At 42.3% G+C, this 15838-nt stretch overlaps 35 non-coding genes across 35 annotated transcripts; 14 read left to right on the top strand and 21 right to left on the bottom strand.

The window, feature by feature from the left end:
* Window positions 1-329: 329 nt before the first annotated feature.
* Trnap-ugg (transfer RNA proline (anticodon UGG)) lies at window positions 330-401 on the bottom strand. The gene has a single exon. It is a non-coding gene; the product is annotated as a tRNA-Pro (tRNA).
* A 534-nt stretch (window positions 402-935) lies between these two features.
* Window positions 936-1007, bottom strand: Trnap-agg (transfer RNA proline (anticodon AGG)). The gene has a single exon. It is a non-coding gene; the product is annotated as a tRNA-Pro (tRNA).
* Window positions 1008-1540: 533 nt separating this feature from the next.
* On the bottom strand, window positions 1541-1612 carry Trnap-ugg (transfer RNA proline (anticodon UGG)). Its single transcript has one exon. It is a non-coding gene; the product is annotated as a tRNA-Pro (tRNA).
* A 137-nt stretch (window positions 1613-1749) lies between these two features.
* Trnak-cuu (transfer RNA lysine (anticodon CUU)) lies at window positions 1750-1822 on the top strand. Its single transcript has one exon. It is a non-coding gene; the product is annotated as a tRNA-Lys (tRNA).
* Window positions 1823-2159: 337 nt separating this feature from the next.
* On the bottom strand, window positions 2160-2231 carry Trnap-agg (transfer RNA proline (anticodon AGG)). Its single transcript has one exon. It is a non-coding gene; the product is annotated as a tRNA-Pro (tRNA).
* Window positions 2232-2368: 137 nt separating this feature from the next.
* Window positions 2369-2441, top strand: Trnak-cuu (transfer RNA lysine (anticodon CUU)). The gene has a single exon. It is a non-coding gene; the product is annotated as a tRNA-Lys (tRNA).
* Window positions 2442-2778: 337 nt separating this feature from the next.
* Window positions 2779-2850, bottom strand: Trnap-ugg (transfer RNA proline (anticodon UGG)). Its single transcript has one exon. It is a non-coding gene; the product is annotated as a tRNA-Pro (tRNA).
* Window positions 2851-2987: 137 nt separating this feature from the next.
* Trnak-cuu (transfer RNA lysine (anticodon CUU)) lies at window positions 2988-3060 on the top strand. Its single transcript has one exon. It is a non-coding gene; the product is annotated as a tRNA-Lys (tRNA).
* A 942-nt stretch (window positions 3061-4002) lies between these two features.
* Window positions 4003-4074, bottom strand: Trnap-ugg (transfer RNA proline (anticodon UGG)). The gene has a single exon. It is a non-coding gene; the product is annotated as a tRNA-Pro (tRNA).
* A 137-nt stretch (window positions 4075-4211) lies between these two features.
* Trnak-cuu (transfer RNA lysine (anticodon CUU)) lies at window positions 4212-4284 on the top strand. Its single transcript has one exon. It is a non-coding gene; the product is annotated as a tRNA-Lys (tRNA).
* Window positions 4285-4621: 337 nt separating this feature from the next.
* Window positions 4622-4693, bottom strand: Trnat-ugu (transfer RNA threonine (anticodon UGU)). Its single transcript has one exon. It is a non-coding gene; the product is annotated as a tRNA-Thr (tRNA).
* A 534-nt stretch (window positions 4694-5227) lies between these two features.
* Window positions 5228-5299, bottom strand: Trnap-agg (transfer RNA proline (anticodon AGG)). The gene has a single exon. It is a non-coding gene; the product is annotated as a tRNA-Pro (tRNA).
* Window positions 5300-5832: 533 nt separating this feature from the next.
* Window positions 5833-5904, bottom strand: Trnap-agg (transfer RNA proline (anticodon AGG)). The gene has a single exon. It is a non-coding gene; the product is annotated as a tRNA-Pro (tRNA).
* Window positions 5905-6041: 137 nt separating this feature from the next.
* On the top strand, window positions 6042-6114 carry Trnak-cuu (transfer RNA lysine (anticodon CUU)). Its single transcript has one exon. It is a non-coding gene; the product is annotated as a tRNA-Lys (tRNA).
* A 337-nt stretch (window positions 6115-6451) lies between these two features.
* On the bottom strand, window positions 6452-6523 carry Trnap-ugg (transfer RNA proline (anticodon UGG)). The gene has a single exon. It is a non-coding gene; the product is annotated as a tRNA-Pro (tRNA).
* Window positions 6524-7057: 534 nt separating this feature from the next.
* Trnap-agg (transfer RNA proline (anticodon AGG)) lies at window positions 7058-7129 on the bottom strand. Its single transcript has one exon. It is a non-coding gene; the product is annotated as a tRNA-Pro (tRNA).
* Window positions 7130-7662: 533 nt separating this feature from the next.
* Trnap-agg (transfer RNA proline (anticodon AGG)) lies at window positions 7663-7734 on the bottom strand. Its single transcript has one exon. It is a non-coding gene; the product is annotated as a tRNA-Pro (tRNA).
* Window positions 7735-7871: 137 nt separating this feature from the next.
* Window positions 7872-7944, top strand: Trnak-cuu (transfer RNA lysine (anticodon CUU)). Its single transcript has one exon. It is a non-coding gene; the product is annotated as a tRNA-Lys (tRNA).
* Window positions 7945-8281: 337 nt separating this feature from the next.
* Window positions 8282-8353, bottom strand: Trnap-agg (transfer RNA proline (anticodon AGG)). The gene has a single exon. It is a non-coding gene; the product is annotated as a tRNA-Pro (tRNA).
* A 137-nt stretch (window positions 8354-8490) lies between these two features.
* Window positions 8491-8563, top strand: Trnak-cuu (transfer RNA lysine (anticodon CUU)). Its single transcript has one exon. It is a non-coding gene; the product is annotated as a tRNA-Lys (tRNA).
* Window positions 8564-9490: 927 nt separating this feature from the next.
* On the bottom strand, window positions 9491-9562 carry Trnap-agg (transfer RNA proline (anticodon AGG)). The gene has a single exon. It is a non-coding gene; the product is annotated as a tRNA-Pro (tRNA).
* A 137-nt stretch (window positions 9563-9699) lies between these two features.
* Window positions 9700-9772, top strand: Trnak-cuu (transfer RNA lysine (anticodon CUU)). The gene has a single exon. It is a non-coding gene; the product is annotated as a tRNA-Lys (tRNA).
* A 337-nt stretch (window positions 9773-10109) lies between these two features.
* On the bottom strand, window positions 10110-10181 carry Trnap-ugg (transfer RNA proline (anticodon UGG)). Its single transcript has one exon. It is a non-coding gene; the product is annotated as a tRNA-Pro (tRNA).
* A 137-nt stretch (window positions 10182-10318) lies between these two features.
* Window positions 10319-10391, top strand: Trnak-cuu (transfer RNA lysine (anticodon CUU)). The gene has a single exon. It is a non-coding gene; the product is annotated as a tRNA-Lys (tRNA).
* A 337-nt stretch (window positions 10392-10728) lies between these two features.
* On the bottom strand, window positions 10729-10800 carry Trnap-agg (transfer RNA proline (anticodon AGG)). The gene has a single exon. It is a non-coding gene; the product is annotated as a tRNA-Pro (tRNA).
* A 533-nt stretch (window positions 10801-11333) lies between these two features.
* On the bottom strand, window positions 11334-11405 carry Trnap-ugg (transfer RNA proline (anticodon UGG)). Its single transcript has one exon. It is a non-coding gene; the product is annotated as a tRNA-Pro (tRNA).
* A 137-nt stretch (window positions 11406-11542) lies between these two features.
* Window positions 11543-11615, top strand: Trnak-cuu (transfer RNA lysine (anticodon CUU)). Its single transcript has one exon. It is a non-coding gene; the product is annotated as a tRNA-Lys (tRNA).
* Window positions 11616-11952: 337 nt separating this feature from the next.
* Window positions 11953-12024, bottom strand: Trnap-ugg (transfer RNA proline (anticodon UGG)). The gene has a single exon. It is a non-coding gene; the product is annotated as a tRNA-Pro (tRNA).
* A 534-nt stretch (window positions 12025-12558) lies between these two features.
* Window positions 12559-12630, bottom strand: Trnap-agg (transfer RNA proline (anticodon AGG)). The gene has a single exon. It is a non-coding gene; the product is annotated as a tRNA-Pro (tRNA).
* Window positions 12631-13163: 533 nt separating this feature from the next.
* On the bottom strand, window positions 13164-13235 carry Trnap-ugg (transfer RNA proline (anticodon UGG)). Its single transcript has one exon. It is a non-coding gene; the product is annotated as a tRNA-Pro (tRNA).
* Window positions 13236-13372: 137 nt separating this feature from the next.
* Window positions 13373-13445, top strand: Trnak-cuu (transfer RNA lysine (anticodon CUU)). Its single transcript has one exon. It is a non-coding gene; the product is annotated as a tRNA-Lys (tRNA).
* Window positions 13446-13782: 337 nt separating this feature from the next.
* Trnap-ugg (transfer RNA proline (anticodon UGG)) lies at window positions 13783-13854 on the bottom strand. The gene has a single exon. It is a non-coding gene; the product is annotated as a tRNA-Pro (tRNA).
* Window positions 13855-13991: 137 nt separating this feature from the next.
* Window positions 13992-14064, top strand: Trnak-cuu (transfer RNA lysine (anticodon CUU)). Its single transcript has one exon. It is a non-coding gene; the product is annotated as a tRNA-Lys (tRNA).
* A 771-nt stretch (window positions 14065-14835) lies between these two features.
* Window positions 14836-14908, top strand: Trnak-cuu (transfer RNA lysine (anticodon CUU)). The gene has a single exon. It is a non-coding gene; the product is annotated as a tRNA-Lys (tRNA).
* A 775-nt stretch (window positions 14909-15683) lies between these two features.
* On the top strand, window positions 15684-15756 carry Trnak-cuu (transfer RNA lysine (anticodon CUU)). Its single transcript has one exon. It is a non-coding gene; the product is annotated as a tRNA-Lys (tRNA).
* Window positions 15757-15838: the final 82 nt, after the last annotated feature.

The following is a 15838-nucleotide window of genomic DNA, read 5'->3' as shown; positions in this document are numbered from 1 at the left end:
TGCGAAGTATTAGATTGGATGAGGCAGATTTGTAAATCAGGCAAACCAGGTGATTTGGAATTCTTTTCAAGTGTTTGGCATGGCTTGTACCAAAGCATTTGACACGAAGACAACATTTTGTTTAAGTGGCAATTATATTGCATTGAACAAACAAACTGTTCAAAGATCGAAGTAAGAAACCTTGCGTTCACGCATTTAATTGTTGGTTTGTTTTTTCAAATGATAGATTTGATTGTAAGGCACGGAAGCGTACAATATAAGACAGATGTGTATCGATTACCCAGTCATTTAAAATGTACTTGTACGTTGCGACCAAAAGTGTTCTAGAAGGGCTCGTCCGGGATTTGAACCCGGGACCTCTCGCACCCAAAGCGAGAATCATACCCCTAGACCAACGAGCCGATGTGTCAACGGCACGTATAAACAAGAATTGTTTTAACCAGAAAGTTCGATCCTTTGCCATTGTCGTATGTTCACGCCTATGTGATATGTATTGCTTGGAAGGTTTACGCATTTTGAGTCGACTGCAACCTTGTGCGCCCGGCTAGCTCAGTCGGTAGAGCGTTGGAGGTCGTGGGTTCGAGCCCCCCGTTGGGCGATAGTTTGTGCGAAGTATTAGATTGGATGAGACAGATTTGTAAATCAGGCAAACTAGCTGATTTGGAATTCTTTTCAAGTGTTTGGCATGGCTTGTACCAAAGTATTTGACACGAAGACAACATTTTGTTTAAGTGGCAATTATATTGCATGTAACAAACAAACTGTTCAAAGATCGAAGTAAGAAACCTTGCGTTCACGCATTTAATTGTTGGTTTGTTTTTTCAAATGATAGATTTGATTGTAAGGCACGGAAGCGTACAATATAAGACAGACGTGTATCGATTACCCAGTCATTTAAAATGTACTTGTACGTTGCGACCAAAAGTGTTCTAGAAGGGCTCGTCCGGGATTTGAACCCGGAACCTCTCGCAGCCTAAGCGAGAATCATACCCCTAGACCAACGAGCCGATGTGTCAACTGCACGTATAAACAAGAGTTGTTTTAACCAGAAAGTTCGATCCTTTGCCATTGTCGTATGTTCACGCCTATGTGATATGTATTGCTTGGAAGGTTTACGCATTTTGAGTCGACTGCAACCTTGTGCGCCCGGCTAGCTCAGTCGGTAGAGCGTTGGAGGTCGTGGGTTCGAGCCCCCCGTTGGGCGATAGTTTGTGCGAAGTATTAAATTGGATAAGAAAAATTTGCAGTTCCGATAAAGTGGCTGATTTGCCTTTTTTTCAATTGTTTGGCATGATTTGTACCAAAGCATTTGACACAAAGACAACATTTTGTTGAAGTGGCTATTATATTGCATTGAAAAAACAAACTGTTTAAAGATCAAAGTATGAAACGTTGCGTTCACGCATTTAATTGTTTGTTCGTTTTTTTCAAATGATAGATTTGATTCTAACAAATGGAAGCGTGCGATATAAGACAGATTGTTTCGATAACCCAGTCATTCAAAATATACTTGTACGTTGCGACCAAAAGTGTTATAGAAGGGCTCGTCCGGGATTTGAACCCGGGACCTCTCGCACCCAAAGCGAGAATCATACCCCTAGACCAACGAGCCGATGTGTTAACTGCATGTATACATAAGGCTTGTTCAAAACAGAAAGTTCGAACCTTTCCCATTGTCGTATGTTCACACCTATGTGATGTGTATTGCCTGGAAGGTTTACGCATTTTGAGTCAACTGCAACCTTGTGCGCCCGGCTAGCTCAGTCGGTAGAGCGTTGGACTCTTAATCCAACGGTCGTGGGTTCGAGCCCCACGTTGGGCGATATTTTGTGCGATGTATTAGATTGGATGAGACAGATTTGTAAATCAGGCAAACCAGCTGATTTGGAATTCTTTTCAAGTGTTTGGCATGTCTTGTACCAAAGCATTTGACACGAAGACAACATTTTGTTTAAGTGGCAATTATATTGCATGTAACAAACAAACTGTTCAAAGATCGAAGTAAGAAACCTTGCGTTCACGCATTTAATTGTTGGTTTGTTTTTTCAAATGATAGATTTGATTGTAAGGCACGGAAGCGTACGATATAAGACAGACGTGTATCGATAACCCAGTCATTTAAAATGTACTTGTACGTTGCGACCAAAAGTGTTATAGAAGGGCTCGTCCAGGATTTGAACCCGGGACCTCTCGCACCCTAAGCGAGAATCATACCCCTAGACCAACGAGCCGATGTGTTAACTGCATGTATACATAAGGCTTGTTCAAAACAGAAAGTTCGAACCTTTGCCATTGTCGTATGTTCACACCTATGTGATGTGTATTGCCTGGAAGGTTTACGCATTTTGAGTCGACTGCAACCTTGTGCGCCCGGCTAGCTCAGTCGGTAGAGCGTTGGACTCTTAATCCAACGGTCGTGGGTTCGAGCCCCACGTTGGGCGATATTTTGTGCGAAGTATTAGATTGGATGAGACAGATTTGTAAATCAGGCAAACCAGCTGATTTGGAATTCTTTTCAAGTGTTTGGCATGGCTTGTACCAAAGCATTTGACACGAAGACAACATTTTGTTTAAGTGGCAATTATATTGCATGTAACAAACAAACTGTTCAAAGATCGAAGTAAGAAACCTTGCGTTCACGCATTTAATTGTTGGTTTGTTTTTTCAAATGATAGATTTGATTGTAAGGCACGGAAGCGTACAATATAAGACAGATGTGTATCGATTACCCAGTCATTCAAAATGTACTTGTACGTTGCGACCAAAAGTGTTCTAGAAGGGCTCGTCCGGGATTTGAACCCGGGACCTCTCGCACCCAAAGCGAGAATCATACCCCTAGACCAACGAGCCGATGTGTTAACTGCATGTATACATAAGGCTTGTTCAAAACAGAAAGTTCGATCCTTTGCCATTGTCGTCTGTTCACGCCTATGTGATATGTATTGCTTGGAAGGTTTACGCATTTTGAGTCGACTGCAACCTTGTGCGCCCGGCTAGCTCAGTCGGTAGAGCGTTGGACTCTTAATCCAACGGTCGTGGGTTCGAGCCCCACGTTGGGCGATATTTTGTGCGAAGTATTAGATTGGATGAGACAGATTTGTAAATCAGGCAACTAGCTGATTTGGAATTCTTTTCAAGTGTTTGGCATGGCTTGTACCAAAGCATTTGACACGAAGACAACATTTTGTTTAAGTGGCAATTATGTTGCATGTAACAAACAAACTGTTCAAAGATCGAAGTAAGAAACCTTGCGTTCACGCATTTAATTGTTGGTTTGTTTTTTCAAATGATAGATTTGATTGTAAGGCACGGAAGCGTACAATATAAGACAGACGTGTATCGATTACCCAGTCATTTAAAATGTACTTGTACGTTGCGACCAAAAGTGTTCTAGAAGGGCTCGTCCGGGATTTGAACCCGGGACTACTCGCACCCTAAGCGAGAATCATGCCCCTGGACCAACGAGCCGATCTGTTAACTGCATGTATACATAAGGATTGTTCAAAACAGAAAGTTCGAACCTTTGCCATTGTCGTATGTTCACACCTATGTGATGTGTATTGCTTGGAAGGTTTACGCATTTTGAGTCGACTGCAACCTTGTGCGCCCGGCTAGCTCAGTCGGTAGAGCGTTGGAGGTCGTGGGTTCGAGCCCCCCGTTGGGCGATAGTTTGTGCGAAGTATTAAATTGGATAAGAAAAATTTGCAGTTCCGATAAAGTGGCTGATTTGGCTTTTTTTCAATTGTTTGGCATGATTTGTACCAAAGCATTTGACACAAAGACAACGTTTTGTTTAAGTGGCTATTATATTGCATTGAAAAAACAAACTGTTTAAAGATCAAAGTATGAAACGTTGCGTTCACGCATTTAATTGTTTGTTCGTTTTTTTCAAATGATAGATTTGATTCTAACAAATGGAAGCGTGCGATATAAGACAGACGTGTATCGATTACCCAGTAATTTAAAATGTACTTGTACGTTGCGACCAAAAGTGTTCTAGAAGGGCTCGTCCGGGATTTGAACCCGGGACCTCTCGCACCCAAAGCGAGAATCATACCCCTAGACCAACGAGCCGATGTGTTAACTGCATGTATACATAAGGCTTGTTCAAAACAGAAAGTTCGAACCTTTGCCATTGTCGTATGTTCACACCTATGTGATGTGTATTGCCTGGAAGGTTTACGCATTTTGAGTCGACTGCAACCTTGTGCGCCCGGCTAGCTCAGTCGGTAGAGCGTTGGACTCTTAATCCAACGGTCGTGGGTTCGAGCCCCACGTTGGGCGATATTTTGTGCGAAGTATTAGATTGGATGAGGCAGATTTGTAAATCAGGCAAACCAGGTGATTTGGAATTCTTTTCAAGTGTTTGGCATGGCTTGTACCAAAGCATTTGACACGAAGACAACATTTTGTTTAAGTGGCAATTATATTGCATTGAACAAACAAACTGTTCAAAGATCGAAGTAAGAAACCTTGCGTTCACGCATTTAATTGTTGGTTTGTTTTTTCAAATGATAGATTTGATTGTAAGGCACGGAAGCGTACAATATAAGACAGATGTGTATCGATTACCCAGTCATTTAAAATGTACTTGTACGTTGCGACCAAAAGTGTTCTAGAAGGGCTCGTCCGGGATTTGAACCCGGGACCTCTCGCACACAAAGCGAGAATCATACCCCTAGACCAACGAGCCGATGTGTCAACGGCACGTATAAACAAGAATTGTTTTAACCAGAAAGTTCGAACCTTTGCCATTGTCGTATGTTCACACCTATGTGATATGTATTGCTTGGAAGGTTTACGCATTTTGAGTCGACTGCAACCTTGTGCGCCCGGCTAGCTCAGTCGGTAGAGCGTTGGAGGTCGTGGGTTCGAGCCCCCCGTTGGGCGATAGTTTGTGCGAAGTATTAGATTGGATGAGACTGATTTGTAAATCAGGCAAACTAGCTGATTTGGAATTCTTTTCAAGTGTTTGGCATGGCTTGTACCAAAGTATTTGACACGAAGACAACATTTTGTTTAAGTGGCAATTATATTGCATGTAACAAACAAACTGTTCAAAGATCGAAGTAAGAAACCTTGCGTTCACGCATTTAATTGTTGGTTTGTTTTTTCAAATGATAGATTTGATTGTAAGGCACGGAAGCGTACAATATAAGACAGACGTGTATCGATTACCCAGTCATTTAAAATGTACTTGTACGTTGCGACCAAAAGTGTTCTAGAAGGGCTCGTCCGGGATTTGAACCCGGAACCTCTCGCACCCTAAGCGAGAATCATACCCCTAGACCAACGAGCCGATGTGTCAACTGCACGTATAAACAAGAGTTGTTTTAACCAGAAAGTTCGATCCTTTGCCATTGTCGTATGTTCACGCCTATGTGATATGTATTGCTTGGAAGGTTTACGCATTTTGAGTCGACTGCAACCTTGTGCGCCCGGCTAGCTCAGTCGGTAGAGCGTTGGAGGTCGTGGGTTCGAGCCCCCCGTTGGGCGATAGTTTGTGCGAAGTATTAAATTGGATAAGAAAAATTTGCAGTTCCGATAAAGTGGCTGATTTGCCTTTTTTTCAATTGTTTGGCATGATTTGTACCAAAGCATTTGACACAAAGACAACATTTTGTTGAAGTGGCTATTATATTGCATTGAAAAAACAAACTGTTTAAAGATCAAAGTATGAAACGTTGCGTTCACGCATTTAATTGTTTGTTCGTTTTTTTCAAATGATAGATTTGATTCTAACAAATGGAAGCGTGCGATATAAGACAGATTGTTTCGATAACCCAGTCATTCAAAATATACTTGTACGTTGCGACCAAAAGTGTTATAGAAGGGCTCGTCCAGGATTTGAACCCGGGACCTCTCGCACCCTAAGCGAGAATCATACCCCTAGACCAACGAGCCGATGTGTTAACTGCATGTATACATAAGGCTTGTTCAAAACAGAAAGTTCGAACCTTTGCCATTGTCGTATGTTCACACCTATGTGATGTGTATTGCCTGGAAGGTTTACGCATTTTGAGTCGACTGCAACCTTGTGCGCCCGGCTAGCTCAGTCGGTAGAGCGTTGGACTCTTAATCCAACGGTCGTGGGTTCGAGCCCCACGTTGGGCGATATTTTGTGCGAAGTATTAGATTGGATGAGGCAGATTTGTAAATCAGGCAAACCAGGTGATTTGGAATTCTTTTCAAGTGTTTGGCATGGCTTGTACCAAAGCATTTGACACGAAGACAACATTTTGTTTAAGTGGCAATTATATTGCATTGAACAAACAAACTGTTCAAAGATCGAAGTAAGAAACCTTGCGTTCACGCATTTAATTGTTGGTTTGTTTTTTCAAATGATAGATTTGATTGTGAGGCACGGAAGCGTACAATATAAGACAGATGTGTATCGATTACCCAGTCATTTAAAATGTACTTGTACGTTGCGACCAAAAGTGTTCTAGAAGGGCTCGTCCGGGATTTGAACCCGGGACCTCTCGCACCCAAAGCGAGAATCATACCCCTAGACCAACGAGCCGATGTGTCAACGGCACGTATAAACAAGAATTGTTTTAACCAGAAAGTTCGATCCTTTGCCATTGTCGTATGTTCACACCTATGTGATATGTATTGCTTGGAAGGTTTACGCATTTTGAGTCGACTGCAACCTTGTGCGCCCGGCTAGCTCAGTCGGTAGAGCGTTGGAGGTCGTGGGTTCGAGCCCCCCGTTGGGCGATAGTTTGTGCGAAGTATTAGATTGGATGAGACAGATTTGTAAATCAGGCAAACTAGCTGATTTGGAATTCTTTTCAAGTGTTTGGCATGGCTTGTAACAAAGTATTTGACACGAAGACAACATTTTGTTTAAGTGGCAATTATATTGCATGTAACAAACAAACTGTTCAAAGATCGAAGTAAGAAACCTTGCGTTCACGCATTTAATTGTTGGTTTGTTTTTTCAAATGATAGATTTGATTGTAAGGCACGGAAGCGTACAATATAAGACAGACGTGTATCGATTACCCAGTCATTTAAAATGTACTTGTACGTTGCGACCAAAAGTGTTCTAGAAGGGCTCGTCCGGGATTTGAACCCGAAACCTCTCGCACCCTAAGCGAGAATCATACCCCTAGACCAACGAGCCGATGTGTCAACTGCACGTATAAACAAGAGTTGTTTTAACCAGAAAGTTCGATCCTTTGCCATTGTCGTATGTTCACGCCTATGTGATATGTATTGCTTGGAAGGTTTACGCATTTTGAGTCGACTGCAACCTTGTGCGCCCGGCTAGCTCAGTCGGTAGAGCGTTGGAGGTCGTGGGTTCGAGCCCCCCGTTGGGCGATAGTTTGTGCGAAGTATTAAATTGGATAAGAAAAATTTGCAGTTCCGATAAAGTGGCTGATTTGCCTTTTTTTCAATTGTTTGGCATGATTTGTACCAAAGCATTTGACACAAAGACAACATTTTGTTGAAGTGGCTATTATATTGCATTGAAAAAACAAACTGTTTAAAGATCAAAGTATGAAACGTTGCGTTCACGCATTTAATTGTTTGTTCGTTTTTTTCAAATGATAGATTTGATTCTAACAAATGGAAGCGTGCGATATAAGACAGATTGTTTCGATAACCCAGTCATTCAAAATATACTTGTACGTTGCGACCAAAAGTGTTATAGAAGGGCTCGTCCAGGATTTGAACCCGGGACCTCTCGCACCCTAAGCGAGAATCATACCCCTAGACCAACGAGCCGATGTGTTAACTGCATGTATACATAAGGCTTGTTCAAAACAGAAAGTTCGAACCTTTGCCATTGTCGTATGTTCACACCTATGTGATGTGTATTGCTTGGAAGGTTTACGCATTTTGAGTCGACTGCAACCTTGTGCGCCCGGCTAGCTCAGTCGGTAGAGCGTTGGACTCTTAATCCAACGGTCGTGGGTTCGAGCCCCACGTTGGGCGATATTTTGTGCGAAGTATTAGATTGGATGAGACAGATTTGTAAATCAGGCAAACCAGCTGATTTGGAATTCTTTTCAAGTGTTTGGCATGGCTTGTACCAAAGCATTTGACACGAAGACAACATTTTGTTTAAGTGGCAATTATATTGCATTGAACAAACAAACTGTTCAAAGATCGAAGTAAGAAACCTTGCGTTCACGCATTTAATTGTTGGTTTGTTTTTTCAAATGATAGATTTGATTGTAAGGCACGGAAGCGTACAATATAAGACAGATGTGTATCGATTACCCAGTCATTCAAAATGTACTTGTACGTTGCGACCAAAAGTGTTCTAGAAGGGCTCGTCCGGGATTTGAACCCGGGACCTCTCGCACCCTAAGCGAGAATCATACCCCTAGACCAACGAGCCGATGTGTTAACTGCATGTATACATAAGGCTTGTTCAAAACAGAAAGTTCGATCCTTTGCCATTGTCGTCTGTTCACGCCTGTGTGATATGTATTGCTTGGAAGGTTTACGCATTTTGAGTCGACTGCAACCTTGTGCGCCCGGCTAGCTCAGTCGGTAGAGCGTTGGACTCTTAATCCAACGGTCGTGGGTTCGAGCCCCACGTTGGGCGATATTTTGTGCGAAGTATTAGATTGGATGAGACAGATTTGTAAATCAGGCAAACTAGCTGATTTGGAATTCTTTTCAAGTGTTTGGCATGGCTTGTACCAAAGCATTTGACACGAAGACAACATTTTGTTTAAGTGGCAATTATATTGCATGTAACAAACAAACTGTTCAAAGATCGAAGTAAGAAACCTTGCGTTCACGCATTTAATTGTTGGTTTGTTTTTTCAAATGATAGATTTGATTGTAAGGCACGGAAGCGTACAATATAAGACAGACGTGTATCGATTACCCAGTCATTTAAAATGTACTTGTACGTTGCGACCAAAAGTGTTCTAGAAGGGCTCGTCCGGGATTTGAACCCGGGACTACTCGCACCCAAAGCGACCAACGAGCCGATGTGTTAACTGCATGTATACATAAGGATTGTTCAAAACAGAAAGTTCGAACCTTTGCCATTGTCGTATGTTCACACCTATGTGATGTGTATTGCTTGGAAGGTTTACGCATTTTGAGTCGACTGCAACCTTGTGCGCCCGGCTAGCTCAGTCGGTAGAGCGTTGGAGGTCGTGGGTTCGAGCCCCCCGTTGGGCGATAGTTTGTGCGAAGTATTAAATTGGATAAGAAAAATTTGCAGTTCCGATAAAGTGGCTGATTTGGCTTTTTTTCAATTGTTTGGCATGATTTGTACCAAAGCATTTGACACAAAGACAACGTTTTGTTTAAGTGGCTATTATATTGCATTGAAAAAACAAACTGTTTAAAGATCAAAGTATGAAACGTTGCGTTCACGCATTTAATTGTTTGTTCGTTTTTTTCAAATGATAGATTTGATTCTAACAAATGGAAGCGTGCGATATAAGACAGACGTGTATCGATTACCCAGTAATTTAAAATGTACTTGTACGTTGCGACCAAAAGTGTTCTAGAAGGGCTCGTCCGGGATTTGAACCCGGGACCTCTCGCACCCTAAGCGAGAATCATACCCCTAGACCAACGAGCCGATGTGTTAACTGCATGTATACATAAGGCTTGTTCAAAACAGAAAGTTCGAACCTTTGCCATTGTCGTATGTTCACACCTATGTGATGTGTATTGCCTGGAAGGTTTACGCATTTTGAGTCGACTGCAACCTTGTGCGCCCGGCTAGCTCAGTCGGTAGAGCGTTGGACTCTTAATCCAACGGTCGTGGGTTCGAGCCCCACGTTGGGCGATATTTTGTGCGAAGTATTAGATTGGATGAGGCAGATTTGTAAATCAGGCAAACCAGGTGATTTGGAATTCTTTTCAAGTGTTTGGCATGGCTTGTACCAAAGCATTTGACACGAAGACAACATTTTGTTTAAGTGGCAATTATATTGCATTGAACAAACAAACTGTTCAAAGATCGAAGTAAGAAACCTTGCGTTCACGCATTTAATTGTTGGTTTGTTTTTTCAAATGATAGATTTGATTGTAAGGCACGGAAGCGTACAATATAAGACAGATGTGTATCGATTACCCAGTCATTTAAAATGTACTTGTACGTTGCGACCAAAAGTGTTCTAGAAGGGCTCGTCCGGGATTTGAACCCGGGACCTCTCGCACCCAAAGCGAGAATCATACCCCTAGACCAACGAGCCGATGTGTCAACGGCACGTATAAACAAGAATTGTTTTAACCAGAAAGTTCGATCCTTTGCCATTGTCGTATGTTCACACCTATGTGATATGTATTGCTTGGAAGGTTTACGCATTTTGAGTCGACTGCAACCTTGTGCGCCCGGCTAGCTCAGTCGGTAGAGCGTTGGACTCTTAATCCAACGGTCGTGGGTTCGAGCCCCACGTTGGGCGATAGTTTGTGCGAAGTATTAGATTGGATGAGACAGATTTGTAAATCAGGCAAACTAGCTGATTTGGAATTCTTTTCAAGTGTTTGGCATGGCTTGTACCAAAGTATTTGACACGAAGACAACATTTTGTTTAAGTGGCAATTATATTGCATGTAACAAACAAACTGTTCAAAGATCGAAGTAAGAAACCTTGCGTTCACGCATTTAATTGTTGGTTTGTTTTTTCAAATGATAGATTTGATTGTAAGGCACGGAAGCGTACAATATAAGACAGACGTGTATCGATTACCCAGTCATTTAAAATGTACTTGTACGTTGCGACCAAAAGTGTTCTAGAAGGGCTCGTCCGGGATTTGAACCCGGAACCTCTCGCACCCTAAGCGAGAATCATACCCCTAGACCAACGAGCCGACGTGTCAACTGCACGTATAAACAAGAGTTGTTTTAACCAGAAAGTTCGATCCTTTGCCATTGTCGTATGTTCACGCCTATGTGATATGTATTGCTTGGAAGGTTTACGCATTTTGAGTCGACTGCAACCTTGTGCGCCCGGCTAGCTCAGTCGGTAGAGCGTTGGAGGTCGTGGGTTCGAGCCCCCCGTTGGGCGATAGTTTGTGCGAAGTATTAAATTGGATAAGAAAAATTTGCAGTTCCGATAAAGTGGCTGATTTGGCTTTTTTTCAATTGTTTGGCATGATTTGTACCAAAGCATTTGACACAAAGACAACATTTTGTTGAAGTGGCTATTATATTGCATTGAAAAAACAAACTGTTTAAAGATCAAAGTATGAAACGTTGCGTTCACGCATTTAATTGTTTGTTCGTTTTTTTCAAATGATAGATTTGATTCTAACAAATGGAAGCGTGCGATATAAGACAGATTGTTTCGATAACCCAGTCATTCAAAATATACTTGTACGTTGCGACCAAAAGTGTTATAGACGGGCTCGTCCGGGATTTGAACCCGGGACCTCTCGCACCCAAAGCGAGAATCATACCCCTAGACCAACGAGCCGATGTGTTAACTGCATGTATACATAAGGCTTGTTCAAAACAGAAAGTTCGAACCTTTCCCATTGTCGTATGTTCACACCTATGTGATGTGTATTGCTTGGAAGATTTACGCATTTTGAGTCGACTGCAACCTTGTGCGCCCGGCTAGCTCAGTCGGTAGAGCGTTGGACTCTTAATCCAATGGTCATGGGTTCGAGCCCCACGTTGGGCGATATTTTGTGCGAAGTATTAGATTGGATGAGACAGATTTGTAAATCAGGCAAACCAGGTGATTTGGAATTCTTTTCAAGTGTTTGGCATGGCTTGTACCAAAGCATTTGACACGAAGACAACATTTTGTTTAAGTGGCAATTATATTGCATTGAACAAACAAACTGTTCAAAGATCGAAGTAAGAAACCTTGCGTTCACGCATTTAATTGTTGGTTTGTTTTTTCAAATGATAGATTTGATTGTAAGGCACGGAAGCGTACAATATAAGACAGATGTGTATCGATTACCCAGTCATTTAAAATGTACTTGTACGTTGCGACCAAAAGTGTTCTAGAAGGGCTCGTCCGGGATTTGAACCCGGGACCTCTCGCACCCAAAGCGAGAATCATACCCCTAGACCAACGAGCCGATGTGTCAACGGCACGTATAAACAAGAATTGTTTTAACCAGAAAGTTCGATCCTTTGCCATTGTCGTATGTTCACGCCTATGTGATATGTATTGCTTGGAAGGTTTACGCATTTTGAGTCGACTGCAACCTTGTGCGCCCGGCTAGCTCAGTCGGTAGAGCGTTGGAGGTCGTGGGTTCGAGCCCCCCGTTGGGCGATAGTTTGTGCGAAGTATTAGATTGGATGAGACAGATTTGTAAATCAGGCAAACTAGCTGATTTGGAATTCTTTTCAAGTGTTTGGCATGGCTTGTACCAAAGTATTTGACACGAAGACAACATTTTGTTTAAGTTGCAATTATATTGCATGTAACAAACAAACTGTTCAAAGATCGAAGTAAGAAACCTTGCGTTCACGCATTTAATTGTTGGTTTGTTTTTTCAAATGATAGATTTGATTGTAAGGCACGGAAGCGTACAATATAAGACAGACGTGTATCGATTACCCAGTCATTTAAAATGTACTTGTACGTTGCGACCAAAAGTGTTCTAGAAGGGCTCGTCCGGGATTTGAACCCGGAACCTCTCGCACCCTAAGCGAGAATCATACCCCTAGACCAACGAGCCGATGTGTCAACTGCACGTATAAACAAGAGTTGTTTTAACCAGAAAGTTCGATCCTTTGCCATTGTCGTATGTTCACGCCTATCTGATATGTATTGCTTGGAAGGTTTACGCATTTTGAGTCGACTGCAACCTTGTGCGCCCGGCTAGCTCAGTCGGTAGAGCGTTGGAGGTCGTGGGTTCGAGCCCCCCGTTAGGCGATAGTTTGTGCGAAGTATTAAATTGGATAAGAAAAATTTGCAGTTCCGATAAAGTGGCTGATTTGCCTTTTTTTCAATTGTTTGGCATGATTTGTACCAAAGCATTTGACACAAAGACAACATTTTGTTGAAGTGGCTATTATATTGCATTGAAAAAACAAACTGTTTAAAGATCAAAGTATGAAACGTTGCGTTCACGCATTTAATTGTTTGTTCGTTTTTTTCAAATGATAGATTTGATTCTAACAAATGGAAGCGTGCGATATAAGACAGATTGTTTCGATAACCCAGTCATTCAAAATATACTTGTACGTTGCGACCAAAAGTGTTATAGAAGGGCTCGTCCGGGATTTGAACCCGGGACCTCTCGCACCCAAAGCGAGAATCATACCCCTAGACCAACGAGCCGATGTGTTAACTGCATGTATACATAAGGCTTGTTCAAAACAGAAAGTTCGAACCTTTCCCATTGTCGTATGTTCACACCTATGTGATGTGTATTGCTTGGAAGATTTACGCATTTTGAGTCGACTGCAACCTTGTGCGCCCGGCTAGCTCAGTCGGTAGAGCGTTGGACTCTTAATCCAATGGTCATGGGTTCGAGCCCCACGTTGGGCGATATTTTGTGCGAAGTATTAGATTGGATGAGACAGATTTGTAAATCAGGCAAACTAGCTGATTTGGAATTCTTTTCAAGTGTTTGGCATGGCTTGTACCAAAGCATTTGACACGAAGACAACATTTTGTTTAAGTGGCAATTATATTGCATGTAACAAACAAACTGTTCAAAGATCGAAGTAAGAAACCTTGCGTTCACGCATTTAATTGTTGGTTTGTTTTTTCAAATGATTGATTTGATTGTAAGGCACGGAAGCGTACAATATAAGACAGACGTGTATCGATTACCCAGTCATTTAAAATGTACTTGTACGTTGCGACCAAAAGTGTTCTAGAAGGGCTCGTCCGGGATTTGAACCCGGGACTACTCGCACCCAAAGCGAGAATCATACCCCTGGACCAACGAGCCGATGTGTTAACTGCATGTATACATAAGGATTGTTCAAAACAGAAAGTTCGAACCTTTGCCATTGTCGTATGTTCACACCTATGTGATGTGTATTGCTTGGAAGGTTTACGCATTTTGAGTCGACTGCAACCTTGTGCGCCCGGCTAGCTCAGTCGGTAGAGCGTTGGACTCTTAATCCAACGGTCGTGGGTTCGAGCCCCACGTTGGGCGATAGTTTGTGCGAAGTATTAGATTGGATGAGACAGATTTGTAAATCAGGCAAACTAGCTGATTTGGAATTCTTTTCAAGTGTTTGGCATGGCTTGTACCAAAGCATTTGACACGAAGACAACATTTTGTTTAAGTGGCAATTATATTGCATGTAACAAACAAACTGTTCAAAGATCGAAGTAAGAAACCTTGCGTTCACGCATTTAATTGTTGGTTTGTTTTTTTCAAATGATAGATTTGATTGTAAGGCACGGAAGCGTACAATATAAGACAGACGTGTATCGATAACCCAGTCATTTAAAATGTACTTGTACGTTGCGACCAAAAGTGTTATAGAAGGGCTCGTCCGGGATTTGAACCCGGGACCTCTCGCACCCTAAGCGAGAATCATACCCCTAGACCAGTGGTTCTCAAACTTTTTGTTGTTGCGACGCCCCTGGAAAAGTTTTCTGGACTTGCGACGCACCAGGAAATAAAAGTTATTGAGGAGACTTGTTATTAAAGCTGTGTTTATTGATACAACAACAAAAAGCCACGAAACGAAACTATTCTGTGACGTCCTTGGAAGATTGAAACGACGCACCAGGGCGTCGCGACGCACAGTTTGAGAACTACTGCCCTAGACCAACGAGCCGATGTGTCAACTGCACGTATAAACAAGAATTGTTTTAACCAGAAAGTTCGATCCTTTGCCATTAACGTATGTTCACGCCTGTGTGATGTGTATTGCTTGGAAGGTTTACCCATTTTGTGTCGACTGCAATCTTGTGCGCCCGGCTAGCTCAGTCGGTAGAGCGTTGGACTCTTAATCCAACGGTCGTGGGTTCGAGCCCCACGTTGGGCGATAGTTTGTGCGAAGTATTAGATTGGATGAGACAGATTTGTAAATCAGGCAAACTAGCTGATTTGGAATTCTTTTCAAGTGTTTGGCATGGCTTGTACCAAAGCATTTGACACGAAGACAACATTTTGTTTAAGTGGCAATTATATTGCATGTAACAAACAAACTGTTCAAAGATCAAAGTAACAAACGTTGCGTTCACGCATTTAATTGTTTGTTCGTTTTTTTTTTTTCAAATGATAGATTTGATTCTAACAAATGGAAGCGTGCGATATAAGACAGATTGTTTCGATAACCCAGTCATTTAAAATGTACTTGTACGTTGCGACCAAAAGTGTTATAGAAGGGCTCGTCCGGGATTTGAACCCGGGACCTCTCGCACCCTAAGCGAGAATCATACCCCTAGACCAGTGGTTCTCAAACTTTTTGTTGTTGCGACGCCCCTGGAAAAGTTTTGTGGACTTGCGACGCACCAGGAAATAAAAGTTATTGAGGAAACTTGTTATTAAAGCTGTGTTTATTGATGCAACAACAAAAAGCCACGAAACGAAACTATTCTGTGACGACCTTGAAAGAATGAAACGACGCACCAGGGCGTCGCGACGCACAGTTTGAGAACTACTGCCCTAGACCAACGAGCCGATGTGTCAACTGCACGTATAAACAAGAATTGTTTTAACCAGAAAGTTCGATCCTTTGCCATTAACGTATGTTCACGCCTGTGTGATGTGTATTGCTTGGAAGGTTTACCCATTTTGTGTCGACTGCAATCTTGTGCGCCCGGCTAGCTCAGTCGGTAGAGCGTTGGACTCTTAATCCAACGGTCGTGGGTTCGAGCCCCACGTTGGGCGATAGTTTGTGCGAAGTATTAGATTGGATGAGACAGATTTGTAAATCAGGCAAACTAGCTGATTTGGAATTCTTTTCAAGTGT

Source organism: Phallusia mammillata, chromosome 4 (genome assembly GCF_965637545.1).
Source record: "Phallusia mammillata chromosome 4, kaPhaMamm4.hap1.1, whole genome shotgun sequence".
NCBI classification, from domain to species: domain Eukaryota; kingdom Metazoa; phylum Chordata; class Ascidiacea; order Phlebobranchia; family Ascidiidae; genus Phallusia; species Phallusia mammillata.
This window is presented reverse-complemented; position numbering and strand designations above follow the sequence as displayed.